The following is a 15,387-nucleotide window of genomic DNA, read 5'->3' as shown; positions in this document are numbered from 1 at the left end:
ATGCTTTTTGATTACTATAGCTATGTAGTATAATTTGAAGTCAAGTAATATGATTCTTTCGGTTTTGCTTTTTTTGGTTAGAATACCTCGGGCTGTTCTTGGTCTTTTTTGGTTCCATAAAAATTTTAGAATTTTCCTTAATTCTGTGAAGAATGTCATTGGCATTTTGATATGGATTGCATTGAATCTTTACATTTTTGGGGGTAGCATGAACATTCTAACAATATTGATTCTTCTAATTCATGAACATGGAATATTTTTCCATTTTTGGTGCCACATTCAATTTCTTTCTTCAGTGTTGTGTATTTTTCATTATAGAGATCTTTCACTTCTTTGGTTAATTTCCAGCTATTTAATTTTATGTGCTTATTGTAATTGAGATTAGTTTTTTTATTTCTTTTTCACATTGTTCTCTGTTGGCATATATAAATGCTACCGCTTTTTGTATGTTGATTTTGTATCCTGCAATTGTACTGAATTTGTTTATCAGTTCTAATAGTTTTGTAGTGGAGTCTTTAGGTTTTCTCAAATATAAGATAATACCATATGCAAACAAAAATAATTTGGCTTCTTCCTTTCCAATTTTGATGCCCTTTATAGCTTTCTCTTATCTGATAGTTCTAGCTACGACTTCCAGTATTATGTTAAATAACAGTAGTGACAGTGGGCATCCTTGTTGTGTTTCAGATCTTATAGGAAAGGCCTTCAGTTTTTTCTGGTTCAATGTGACACTAGCTGTGGGTCTGTCGTATATGGCTTTATTATTTTGAGTTATGTTCCTTCTATCTCCAGTTTTTTAAGAGTTTTTATCATGAAGAGATTTTATAATTTATCATACCTTTTCAGCATCAATTGAAATACTATGGTTTTTATCTTTCATTCTATTTGTATGACTTATTACACTGATTGATTTGTGTATATTGAACCATTTTGGTATCTCAGGGATAAATCCCCTTTTGTCATAATGTTATCTTTCTAATATATTGTTGAGCTTGGTTTGCTATTTTGTTGAGAATTTATGCATCAATATTCATTAGAGATATGGGCCCGCAGTTTTCTTTTTTTGATTTTTTAAAAAATATTATGGTAATACATTGGTTTTTGGTATCAGAGTAATACAAACCTCATAGAATGAGTTTGAAAGTATTTCCTCCTCCTCTATTTTTTGGGGGTAGATTGAGTAGAATTGGTATTAGTCCTTCTTTAAATGTTTGGTAGAATTCAGCAGTGAAATATCAAGTTCTTGGCGTTTCTTATTTTTTACTGGGAGAGTTTATTACAACTGTGGTCTCAGTACTTGTTATTAGTCTGTTTAGGTTTTGAATTTCTTTCTGGTTCAATCTTGGTAGCTGATACTTTTATAGACATTTGCCCATGTCTTCTAAATTTTCCAATTTTTTGGCATATAGTTGCTCATACTAGCCACTAATGATCATTTGAATTTCTGCGGTAACGGTTGTAATATCTTTTCATTTCTGATTTTATGTATTTGGATCTTCTTTTTTTCTTAGTCTGGCTAAAGGTTTGCTAATTTTATTTAATTTTTTTAAAAAACACAACTTTTTATTTCATTGACGTTGTATATTGATTTTTTCATTTCAGTTTCATGTATTTCTGCTCTGATCTTTATAATTTCTCTTCTTCTAATTGGGGGTTTGTTTTGCTCTTGTTTTTCTAGTTCTTTAGGATGCATTAGATTGTTTATTTGAAATTATTCCTCTTTTTTGATGTAGGCATTCATAGCTATAAATTTCCTCTTAGTAATGGTTTTGCTGTATTCCATAGGTTTTAGTATGTTGTGTTTCCATTATGATTCGTTTCAAGAAGTTTTTCAGTTATTTCCTTAATTTCTTCATTGACCCACTGGTCATTCAGGAGCATACTGTCTAATCTTCATGTATGTGTATAGTTTCCAAAATTCCTCTTGTTATTGTTTTATTCCATTGTGGTCAGAGATGTTTGATATTATTTCAATGTTTTAAAAATGCCTTAAGACATGTTTGGGAACCTAATGAATGGTCTGTCCTTGAGAATAATCCATGTGCTGAGGAAAGGAATGTGTATTCTGCAGCTCTTGGATCTGTATGCTCTGTAAATCTATTAGATCCATTTGGTCTACAGTGCAATTTAAGTCTGGTATCTTTTTGTTGATTTCCTGTCTGGACTATCAGCACGATGCTAAAAGTGGGGTGTCGAAGTCTCCAGCTATTATTGTATTGGGACTGATCTCTCTCTTTTGTTGTAATAATATTTCCTTTCTATATCTGGGTGTTCCAATGTTGGATGCAAAAATATTTAAATTTGTTATATTTTATTGCTGAATTGACCCCTTTATCATTACATAGTGACCTTATTTGTCTCTTCTTGTAGGTCTTGTCTTGAAATCTATTTTGTCTGATATAGGTATAGCAACTCGTGCTCTTTTTTGGTTTGCATTGGCATGGGATATCTTCTTTTATCCATCTCTTTATGTTCAGTTTATATGTGTCTTTATAGGTAAAATGTGTATCTTGTAGGCAACAGGTCAATGAATTTTTTTTTTTTTTTTTATCAATTCAGTCAGTTCATGCATTTTGATTGGAGAGTTTAGTTCATTTTTATTCAGTTTTTATTATTGATAAGTAAAGACTTATTTCTGCCATTTTATTTGTTTTCTGGTTGCTTTGTGGTCTTAGCTTCCTTCTTTCTTTCCTTACTGTGTCTTCTGGTGAAGGTCATTTTCTCTGGTGATATGACTTAGTTTCTTGTTTTCTATTTTTTGTGTATCTATTGTTTTTTGGTTTTAGGTTTACCATGAGGCTTGCAAATACAATCTTATAACCTATTATTTTAACCTGATGACAAGTTAACACTATTTGTATAAACAGACATACAAACAAGCAAAAAGAAAACTAGCAAAAACCCTATGCCTTAACTTTGTCCCCTGGCGTTTTAACTTTTTGTTGTTTCTATTTGTATCTTATTGTACTGACTATGTCTTTAGAAGTTGTAGTTATTTTTGATTGGCTTATGTTTAGTCTTTCTACTTAGAATAAGAGTACCTTACATGCCACAGTTACAGTGGTGTGATCTTCTGTGTTTTTCTGTGTACTTATTATTACCAGTGAGTTTTGTGTACCTTCAGGTGATTACTTATTGTTCATTAATATTGTTTTCTTTCTGGCTGAAACACTACCTTTAGCAGTTCTTGTAGGACATATCTGGTATTGATGAAACCCCTCAGCTTTTGCTTGTCTGGTTTGAAGGATATATTCACTGGATATACCATTCTAAGGTAAAAGTTTTCTGTTTGTTTTTCCTTCAGCACTTTATATATGTCATGCCACTCTCTCCTGGCCTAGAGTGTTTTCACTGAAAAGCCTGCTGCCAGATGTACTGGAGCTCCATTTTATTAATATGTTATTTGTTTATATTCTCTTACTGCCTTTAGGATTCATTCTTTATTCTTGACCTTTGGGAGTTTGATTATTAAATGCCTTGAGATAGTCTTCTTTGGCTTAAATCTGCTTGGTGTTCTGTAACCTTCTTGTACTTGGATATTGATGTCTTTCTCTAGATTTGGGAAGTTCTCTGTTTTTACCTCTTTGAGTAAACTTTCTACCCCTCTTTCTCTACCTCCTGTTTAAGGACAATAGCTCTTAGATTTGCCTGTTTGAGGATATCTTCGAGGTCCTGTAGGTGTGCTTCATCTTTCTTTATTGTTTTTGTCTCCTCTGAAAGTGTATTTTCAAATAGTCTGTCTTCAAGCTCACTAATTGTTTCTTCTGCTTGATCCACTCTGCTCTTAAAGGACTTTGATGCATTTGTCAGCATGCCAATTGCATTTTCCATCTCCAGAATTTCTGCTTGATTTCTTTTAATTATTTCAATCTCTTTACCATTATGTAATGCCCTTCTTTGTCTATTTTGATCTTTATTGGTTTAAAGTCTGTTTTATCAGAGACTAGGATGACTAGGATTGCAACTCCTGCTTTTTTTTTTTTTTTTTTGCTTTCCATTTGTTTGGCAAATCTTCCTCCATCACTTTATTTTGAGCCAATGTGTGTCTTTGCACATGAGATGGGTCTCCTGAATACAGCAATACAGCACACTGATGGGTCTTGACTCTTTATTCAATTTGCCAGTCTGTGTCTTTTAATTGGGGCATTTAGCCTGTTTACATTTAAGGCTAATATTGTTATGTGTGAATTTGATCCTGTCATTATGATGCTACCAGGTTATTTTGCCCGTTAGTTGATGCAGTTTCTTCACAGTGTTGATGATCTTTACAGTTTGGTATGTTTTTGCAGTGGCTGGTACTGGTTATTCTTTTCCATGTTTAGTGCTTCCTTCAGGAGCTCTTGTAAGGCAGGCTTGGTGGTGACAGAATCTCTCAGCATTTACTTGTCTGTAAAGGATTTTATTTCTCCTTCACTTATGAAACATAGCTTGGCTGGATATGAAATTCTGGGTTGAACATTCTTTTCCTTAAAAATGTCAAATATTGGCCCCCACTCTCTTCTGGCTTGTAGGGTTTCTGCTGAGATCTGCTGTTAGTCTGATGGACTTCCCTTTGTGGGTAACCCAATCTTTCTCTCTGGCTGCCCTTAACATTTTTTCCTTCATTTCAACCTTGGTGAATCTGATGATTATGTGTCTTGGGATTGCTCTTCTTGAGGAATATCTTTGTGGTGTTCTCTGTATTTCCTGAATTTGAATGTTGGCCTGCCTTGCTACGTTGGGGAAGTTCTCCTGGATGATATCCTGAAGAGTGTTTTCCAACTTGGTTCCATTCTCCCCGTCACTTTCAGGTATACTAGTCGAATGTAGATTTGGTCTTTTCACATAGTCCCATATTTCTTAGAGGCTTTGCTCATTTCTTTTCACTCTTTTTTTCTCTAATTTTGTCTTCTTGCTTTATTTCATTGAGTTGATCTTCAATCTCTGATATCCTTTGTTCTGCTTGATCGATTTGGCTATTGATACTTGTGTATGCTTCATGAAGTTCTCATGCTTTGTTGAATTTACCTGATAGAATCTGAATCCATTCTTTGTGGTATCTTAAACTTTTTGAGTTTCCTCAATTCATGTCTTTTGAATTATCAGACAGAAAGGTCACATATCTCTGTTTTTTCAGGATTGATCCATGTTGGCTTATTTAGTTAAGTTGGTGAGATCTTGTTTTCCTGGATGATGTTGATGCTAGTACATGTTCTTCAGTGTTTGGGCATTGAAGAGTTAGGTATTTATTATAGTCTTTACTGCCTGGGCCTATTTGTAACTCTCTTTCTTAGGAAGGCTTTCCAGATACTTGCAAATATTTTCATGTTGTAATCTAAGTTGTATCAGCTTTAGGGTTTATCCCAAGGTCAGTAACGCTGTGGTTCTTGCAGACTTATATAGGTATCTGCCTTGATGGTCTTGGATGGTCTTGGTCCCACATAATTTGGGAGAATTATCTGGATGACCAGGCAAAGACTCTTGCTCTCTTCCCTTACTTTCTCCTTAAATATATAGTCTTTCTATATATCTGAGCCACCTAAACCTGGAGATGGAGTCACAGAAGCCCCCATGTGGCCACCACTGCCATAATTGTGCTTGGGCTGACTTGAAGTCAGCATAGTGCTGTGTCTTACCCAAGACCTTCTATCAACATTCGCTGGCTACTGCCTATGTTAGCTCAAGGCCCTGACTCTACAATCAGCAGTTGGCAAAGCCAGCCTGGCCCGTGTCCTTTCCTTCAGGGGAGCAAGGTCCCCCAGGCCCTGAATGAGTCCAGAAGTGACATGTGGAAGTCAGGGATTAGAGTCAAAAACCTTAGAAGTCTATCTGATGTTCTATTAGTTTGTGGCTGATTTGCTCTCAAACCACAAGACACAGTCCTTTGCACTCTTCTCTCCCCTTTCCAAAGGCAGAGGAGCCTCACCCCATAGCCACTGCTACCCCATACCATGAGGAGTACTGGCAGACTACCCCGATGTTCCCTTAAAGCCCAAAGTCTTCTTAAAGTCCAAGGTCTTTTAAGTCAACTTGTGGTGAATGCTGCCGGACCTGTGACTCACCCTTCAGGGCAGTGGGCTCCCCTCTGGCCCAGGGCAGTTCCAGCAATGCTGTCCAAAAGTCAATTCCTAGAATCGGGAACCCCAAGAGCCTACTTGGTACTCTATTGCCTGTGGGAGTTTTGGTACCTAAGGTATAAGACAACATCTCTTTACTTTTCCCTCTGCTTCTCTTAAGCAGAAGTTTTACCCTGTAGCCACCACAGCTGATAATGTGCTGAGTCTCACCTGAAGCCAGCAAAAGGCCTTCAATGTAGTGCCTGAGTATTGATGCTGGTTATTCGGGGCCCAAGTGCTCTTTAGTTAGCAGGTGATGAATGCCGTCAGGACTCAAGGTAGTCAGGGCAGCAGGTTCCCTCTGGCCCAGGGTGTGTCTAGAAATGTTGTCTGGGAGCTAGGTCCTGGAGTAGGGGACCTCAGGACTCTGACCAGTGCCCTATCCTGCTGTGACTGTGCTGGTATCCTAAATGCAAGACAAAGTCCTCCCCACACTTCCCACTCCTCTCCTCAAGCAGAAGGGAGGGGTCTCTTTGGCAGCCATAAACTGTGTAGCCTGGTGTTAGGGGAAGGATGATTCTAGCACTCCCTTAGCTGCCCCAGCTGATTTCTCAGTATGTCACATGTCCCTGCAGTCCACACTTTCTGGGCCTAGTTCAGCTCTAGGACTCATGTAAAAATTGCAATCCTCATGACCTAGACTGCCTTTCAAGTTTACTTGGAGATAGAGAACACTGTAGCCCTTGGTGATGAGGTTTTGGGGCACTCAAGTTCAGACCACTGAGATCAGTGATCCTCCTCTGACTAGGACTAGTTTAAATGTTCCCCCTGTAGGCAAGTGTCAGCTGAGTTTGGTCTGACTTTCCTTTCTGCTGCAGGGCAGAAAGCAGTACTAGGTGCAATGCCTCATGTTTGCTGTTTTCTCTCTCCCCTAATGCCCTGAAATGTTCTCAGAAGAGCAATCACACTATTCCTGTGGGTTATTTTTCACTTTTATTTTTTTCTGGCTTTTCAGAGTCTCTTTCAGTGATATGCAGTGAAAACTAGGTATTATGAATTCTCAGTTGATTTGTAGCTCTTATGAGAGTGTTTTTTATGTGAAAATAGTTGTTAACGTGATGTCCTTGCAGGGGGTGGAGCCTTCTATTCTGACTTCTTGCTCCACCTCCAAAAGTGCAGTAAATCTAGAAGACACATTCCCAGAAATAAAGTTGCTATATCAATGCTTGGTTATATTTCTAAATTTGAAAAAATGTAATTTCTATATATTTGAAATAAAGAATGAATTTGTCAAAGATGTATCCATGAGAAGTGGTCTGCGTTGAGTGTACTAAGTAGCATGTGCTTTCTTAATTGTAAGAGAAACAGATGAATCTCTTTTTATTTCAAGGTCTTTCTCTATACCCAGCTATGGAGCTACATTTTTTTTTATTGCCAGTTAGGGTCTTTTGTAGCCAGCTTAATTTATCCTGAACCTTACATCTCCCTGTTCCGACATCTTTGAAGTGTCTCCACTGACCATAGTCAGAAATTTAGGTCATTTCTGAATGACCCTGATGGCTATTTCCATGGCTTCTCTGTACAAACCCATGCTTTGTGCTGCTCTGTATTCAGGCCTGTTTGCTTTTGTCATCTGGGCTTCTTTTCATACTGTTTAGGTTAAATATCCCTTCCAGAAACCAAGCCTCTAAAATTGTGCTTATCCTTGAAGGCTCTGCTTAAATGCTGCTTCCTCCATGAAGTATTTCTGAATCTCTCTACTCTTAACTCTCTTTACTCTAAGCCCTTGCATGAAACTTTATCTGTTCCACTCATTTGGACCTCACCCTTACTGAATGGGTTTTATCTACATGTTTTCTCTCTTCCTCCAGATTATAAGTTTTTCTTTTTTCTTTTTTTCTGGAGCTGAAGCCATGTCTTATATTTCTGACTCTTTCTATCAAACTAGCAAAAGCCCTTGCACATAATTCATGCTGGTGAATGTTTGTGGTGATTCTCATTAGCTTCCTGAAGCTCAGAGCTGTGATTTCCCTGCCTTTTGCTCTGAGGAACTGCAACAGCTGCTCTTTTCATGGTAATTTCCTGTGACTGCTTCTGTCGATGTCTGACTGATTTTCACTCCTGTAGCACTTTCAAAGAAAACCTGTTGATATCCCGCAAAGCTGGACAGCTTTATTTTATTTTTCTCCTTTCTAAAAGCAGTTCACAGAAGGACCTGGTGAGATTCCTATAATGGGTGTTCTGCTGTACAGTTTAGATAGCATCTAGAGAGGATATTTTGTATTATAAGCATCAGAAAATTAACATTAAATTGACTAAGCAAAATTGGGAGCACACTGACTTCTACATAAGATAATTTCAGGAGTAGAATTCAGGTTCAAACATGATCCATGGACTCAATAGGCATCATCCGGGACCTCCTGTGTTGTTTCCCTCACTTCTGTTTTCCTGTGTGTTGGTTTCACATGCATGAGATCTCCCACATGACCGCCTTATTGGCTTATTGCCTTACGATTTTCTTCTTTGAATCCAGCAGAATGAAAAGGCTTCTCTTCAACAGCATTTCCAAACTGTGCTAACTTGGATAAAGGGTTATTCCTGAACTATAACAGTGGCCAGAAAGTGTCAAATACCACTGATTCAAATCATAATGACACAAAAGTAGAGAGCGTTTCCTGAAAAAATCAGGCCTTTATAAACTGGAAGTGGGATGAATATTTTGAAAGCCAAAACTGAAAATCACTACAGTTCATGAATGTATTTTTCTCAAAAGGGAGTCTGTAGCTTTAATAAGATATTCAAAGTTATCTAATTCCCTTAAAATATCTAGGAATTGTTGACAAAGAGTCAAACTCTGTAAAATATTTGGAGAGATTTATTTTGAGCCAAATATGAGTGACCATGGCCCATGGCACAGCCCTCAGGATATCTTGAGAATTTGCACCCAAGGTGGTCGGGATGCAACTTGGTTTTATACATTTTAGGGATGCATGAGGCTTCAATCAGATGCATTTAAGAAATGCATTTGTTTGGTCCAGAAAGGCAGGACAACTTGACATTGGGGAGCTTCCAGCTTATAGGTAGATTAAAACATTTTCTGGTTGGCAATTGGTTGAGTCCATCTAAAGACCTAGGATCAAAAGAAATGGATGTCTGGGTTAAGATAAGAGGTTGTGAAGACCAGAGTTCTTATTTGCAGAAGAATACTTCAGGTAGGTAGTAGGCTTCAGAAAGAACAGGTTGTAACATGTTTTTTATCAGACTTAAGGTCTGTGATGATGTTAATGCTGGAGGGGTATAAATGAGGCATATCTGACCCCCCTACTTCCCAGTATGGCCTGAACCAGTCTCTCAAGTTAAATTTTAAAAATGCCCTGTCTGAGAAAGTCCATTCAGCTGTGGAGGTGGGGGGCTTACAATTGTAATTTTAGTTTATAGAACTGATATAAACCAATGCTCCTGTATAATGTCTGCAAATAGATACAAAATGGCAGAAAGCTGAAATAAAATTATCTCAGGTTCTGTCTATAAAAACCGTTGAATGATTTCAATCTCTGTATCTATTAACACTGGATTTATCGAAGAGTATGTTAGACTTCTTTCCTTACAGACCCCGTAATTAGCATTTTTAGCTCAGTGTCTGCCTCACATAAGCTATATGAAGGCAGAGACCATGCATTTTCTATTCAAATGACTGGTCATTTCCTGGTAGCATGCAATAAGTTATTAATAATATTTGAAAATAAATGTAAATAGATAAGACAAGATCTGAATAGGGATAGGAACAAAAAGCAAATAAGATCAGAATTTTATTTAACTAATAGAAAAGCAGACCATGTACTGAATGGTTTGTCAGAAAGTTTGGACTGTAATTTCAGCTCTTCTGTTAGCTAATGGCATAATCTCAAATAATTACTGACTTTGCTGAATCTTTCTTTTTTTTTTCTGTAATATATGGACTATTTCTAAATGATTCTTCAAACATTTTTCAAAACTAAAATGTATGAGTTTGATATGGGATTAACCAAAGTATGTCACTTGAAATATAATATTGTAATTAATATTAATAATTAATATTTTAGATCAAAATTTAGATATAAAAGGATTGCTTTAACTTTGTTGAGCATGCATGTGAGGCCCTACTCTTGAGAACATCTATTTTATGCTTTTCCCTTCTTGTTTCCCTTCTCCTCTTTCATACACTCAGAATGACCGGACATTTGTTCTGTATGTATGCTGACCCAAGTTCTCACATTTTGGAAATGCTGTGGAAGAGAAGCCCTCTCAGGATCTGCACCAATCCTGATTGTTCTATAATGTAGTCACATTCCTCTTTAACCTGGCCTTAAATTAATCATCCTACCTATTTGTATCCACCTTTTCATATCATATAATTTCTAGTTATTAATAAAATACCATGACTTTATTGTATAAAATAGTTATAAACACTTCTTTTCTGACTTAAATGCTCAGTCCATGATGTATGATGTAAATGACAGGAAACTAATTCCTTGTGTAGCTTTATCTTAAGAATATACTCAGCAAACTAACTCAGGAACAGAAAACCGAACATTACATGTTGTCACTTATAAGTGGGAGCTGATTGAGGAGATCACATGGACACACAGGAAGGAATAGCACACCCTGGAGCCTGGAGGAAGGTCGGGGTTTGGGGAACAGAGAGCATCAGGAAGAATAGCTAAAGGATTCTGCGTTTACTAACTAGATGATGGGATAATCTGGGCAGCAAACCACCATGGCACATGTTTACCTATGTAAGAAACCTGTACATCCTGCATATGTAGCTCTGAACTGAAATAAAAGTTGAAGAAAAAAGTAATAATAATCATAGTCATTCTGACTGCTGTGAGATGGTATCATTGTGGTTTGATTCATATTTCTCTTATAATCAGTGATGTTGAGCTTTTCTGAGACAGAGTCTTGCTCTGTCGCCCAGGCTAGAGTACAGTGGTGCAATCTTGGCTTACTACAACCTCTGCCTCCCAGGTTCAAGTGATTCTCCTGCCTTAGCCTCCCAAGTAATTGGGATTACAGGCACCCACCACCACGCCCAGCTAATTTTTTTCTATTTTTAGTACAGACAGGTTTTCACCATGTTGGTCAGACTGGTTTCGAACTCCTGACCTCAAGTGATCTATCCACCTTGGCCTCCCAAAGTTCTAGGATTACAGGCGTGAGCCACCCCGTCGTCTGGCCTGGAGCTTCTTTTTATGTGTTTCTTGGCTACGTATAGGTCTTCTTTTGAGAAGTGTCTGTTCCTGTCTTTTGCCTGCTTTTTAATGTTGGTATTTTTTTTATTTTTTTAATTTTTTTTTTTGTAAATTTGTTTAAGTACATTATCCAGGCATCGACCACTCGGTATTTACCCAATGAAAGCAAATGTCTTTGCCAAGTCTTGTACAGAATGTTTATAGAAACTTCAATTGTAATAGCAAAAAGCTGGAAGCAACCCAAATGTTTACCATCAGGTGAATAAATAGACAAAGTTTTAGATACCCTTACAATGAAAACAATACAATATTATTCCCCAATAAAGGAATGAACCATTGATACATTCCTTAACATGAATGAATCTCAAAATAATTTTGCAGAGTTACAGAAGTCAGACAAAAAAGAGTTTATACTTAATGCTTTCTTTTATATAAAAGTCTAAAAGATCCAAACTAACTTACCGTGACAGAAAGCAGATCAAGTTTGTCTACAGTGGGTTGGTAAGAGTGGGAGAAAGATATTTTAAGGGGAACAGTTGACGACTTGGGAATGCTGATTTCGTTTGCTATATTGCAACAGTGATTGTTTTCAGGTTTGTACGTATGTCAAAATGAATTCTCTTATACTTCTTGAATGTCTGCATTTTATTGTATGTCATATAGCTCAATACAGGTGATAAAAAGAAAACAAAACTTTTCAGAAATACAAATCATGAAATAATTCATCAAAAGCAGAATTATATACTATTACCAGAAGTATAGTACAATTAATCTAATATATGTAGAACAAAGACTCCAAGACATTTGAAATTCTTATTGACGGTGAGATTTTTTGGCATAGAGAATAATATTTTTTTAAGAAGTATCCCTAAAAGCAGAGTTTCACTTACACCATCATTCTACCCTTACCACCCAGACTGAAAATGAAAATCCTTCTTGACAATCAAAGGGAAATTTGACATCCTTTATTTATTTAATGACTACAGATAGGCTTAACTTATGATCAGGTTTAGAGATCACCATTCTAGCCATAGCCAGTAAAAGAAGCCTTGCTTGTATCTATAGAAAATAACAGGGATGAAAGGCTGACCCTTGCAAATAGGTAGCCATCCACAACATGTATCCAAAGGTATGTAATAAACTTAGAAGGGTTTCAGACATGTTCTGATATTCATGGATATCAAATCCAGAAGTGTCAACATGATTCCAGTAAAGACATATTTCTCTAAGCTTGAAATACTATCCCTCTGGGTAATATGTTCATTTGCCACAAGACGTTAGCCTATGGCTGATGATGAAATAAGAGAATTCACCTTTATGGGAGAAGTTGATCACAAAATTAGGATGGAATGTCTAAGATCTTGCTAAGTAGACTAAGATTCAGAAACCAAATGTGGGAACTCATGTCTAGTACAAAAAAGCCAAGAGAGAAATGCCCAGTACTATGGCCAGAACAAACATGGCAGGAAGACGAGGTTGAGAAGGCAGTCATGTTATAGACACATTTATATTCAGACCACACAATAGACATAATAGGCCAAGCACAGTGGCTTATGCCTGTAATCCCAGCACTTTGGGGGACCAAAGTGGGAGGATTGTTTGAGCCCTGGAGTTCAAGACCAGCATGGGCAACATAGGGAAACTCTGCCTCTACAAAAAACAAAATTTACCCAGGCATGGTAGTGCACGCCTGTGGTACCAGCTATTTGGGAGGCTAATAGGGATGATTTCTTTTACTTAGGAAGTCAAGACTGCGCTGCTGTACTCCAGCCTGGACAACAAAAACCCAGTTTCAAAATATAAAATAAAATAAAATAATTAAAAAATAATTATAAATCCTGTAGATTATTCAGCAGCCAGAAGTCCTACTTAAATTTCATGGCTCAGGAATAACTCTGAAGTTAATTAGGGATAGACAGATGTCGAAAGCCCCATTAACTGCAGTCAAAAGGAGATGAGAGAAGTAAAGTTTGCTTCAATGTTATTTTTGATCAAATGGCTTAAGCTGGTGGAGCTACCCTCAGTCCCTCCAAACTGAGTGCCTGCTGTGAGTCAGGTGTATGATCCTATGATTTAGTTATTTTGCTAACGCAAAGTCATTACACTATTACGATCAATCTTGCATGGAAACTAAAAATAGAGAAGTTAAGTAATCTATACAAGTTTACATAGCGAAGACAGTGACAAAACCATGATTCAAAGCAGAACAGCCTAATTGTAGAACATGCATATTTAGCAACTATGATAATGGCTCCGCTACTTGTTGGGATAACTTTGGCTGGGGACAAGGAAGCATATTAGCTCACCAGCCCTAAATTCACAGCCACCTGACTAAGGACCCTTGATTTCTCGAAGCACGACAAGTATTTTCTTTAGAGTTCCAGGAGTGTCCTTAAGGTTTAGTAAATAGCAAGTACTGTATTTTCCTTTATACACTACAGTGTTTTATTGATAGATTAGAGATAATAGTTTTCCAGTTACTGAATTTCGGTTGAGACCAAAAGGAAAAACAAAACCTCTGTCTATAGCACATGATATTATTATTTTCTTCTCAACACATACAGAAAAGAGGCATCTGGTGCGTAGGAAATTGGAAAAGTATAAAGAAGTATATAATATCAACCATTTTAAAGTGCAGAGAAATTGACAAAATTATATTAAATGGAATTTATCATATCTATTTTGAAATGCTGTACCAACCTCTTAACTATCAAAATCTGCATAATGGTGTTGTTATATTGTGTTGAGCTGCATATTTTATCCAATGAACTATTCTCAGGTACAGAAATTTTTGTTTAATTTTATTATGAGTTGGTTTTCATTATATTTCAAACAAATTAGACTTTGATAAATTATTTAGTGAAAGCTAGATATGAATCCAGCACCCCTTGCACATAAAGCAAATAGGATTCAAGTAAATGTATTTTTGACAAATGACTTGCGCTTTCGTGATTTAACAACATGATGTGAAATGGCCCTATAACAGTGTGGTATCAGGCCTGTTTTGCATTTGTTTCTTCTATGGCAAACTGAGAGGAGAACACTGGCAGAAAATATAATTCATTTCCATGAGGAAGGTAGAGAAAAATTGGGTTTGTGTTAAATTCACAGTGTGTGGCTCAAACAACAGAGAAAAAGAAAAAGTAATAAAGAAATATAAAATTTGCTTCAACCTACAATTATGGAAATTATCTTTGATCTCTGAAGAAAGAAGATGCATCATTAGAGCTAACTGAGCTTATTAAACCATAACACAAAGTGCTTTTTTTATGCGATAAACTTTAGGAGGCTACACTCAGCTTAAAGCTAAGGGCACCACTACAGCCCTAACCAGGCTTTTAAGATGTCCTTATTTAGAAACTGCTACAGGAAAACAGTTTGCAGTTATTTACTTGAGCAGTACTATCAAAGGATATTTAGAATCACCAGAAATTGATGAAGAAACTAGATACAGGGAGGAAAGGGACAAAAATATGAAGGATGGCTTCTACATTTGCTCAACATAATAAACATTTAGACCTACACATTTGTGATACTATGCAGCAACCAGGTTATGGGAGTGTTGACCAAGACTGCAGTTTTGGATTTGCTGAAATTGAGTTGCTTTTTAAATATTAAATTATGTATGTTGAACAGGAAGTGGAATATACTATACTAACCTGGATATCATAAGTAAACTGTGGGGTAAGCTGAAGATAGATACCTGAGAGGAGTTATCTAAATTTGATATCACTTGACGGTGTGTGTGTGTTGGTGTGTATATGTATACACACATATACATATATGCATGTATAAATATGTATGTCTATATGTATGCATTTGGGGGGATATATACTACACAACTCCATTTTTAAAAAAACACATAGAAAACAACTAGAAAAGATGGTAGAGTAACAGCAGTTAGTGTGGTAGATGAGAGATCAGGAGAGACAGAAGCCAAAGGAAATGGAAGTTTCAGGAAGAAAGGAATGGTCAACTGTAGCCACTGCTACTGAAATGTCAGGTATAATGAGGGTGGTAGCTGAATAATATGAGATTCAAGTATATAATGTTTATGTTATTTATTTTACATAAAATAGTTTTATTATATATATATATATATATATATATATATATATATA

This window comes from Rhinopithecus roxellana, chromosome 11, assembly GCF_007565055.1.
Source record: "Rhinopithecus roxellana isolate Shanxi Qingling chromosome 11, ASM756505v1, whole genome shotgun sequence".
NCBI classification, from domain to species: Eukaryota; Metazoa; Chordata; class Mammalia; order Primates; family Cercopithecidae; genus Rhinopithecus; species Rhinopithecus roxellana.
Note: the sequence above shows the minus strand (reverse complement) of the source record.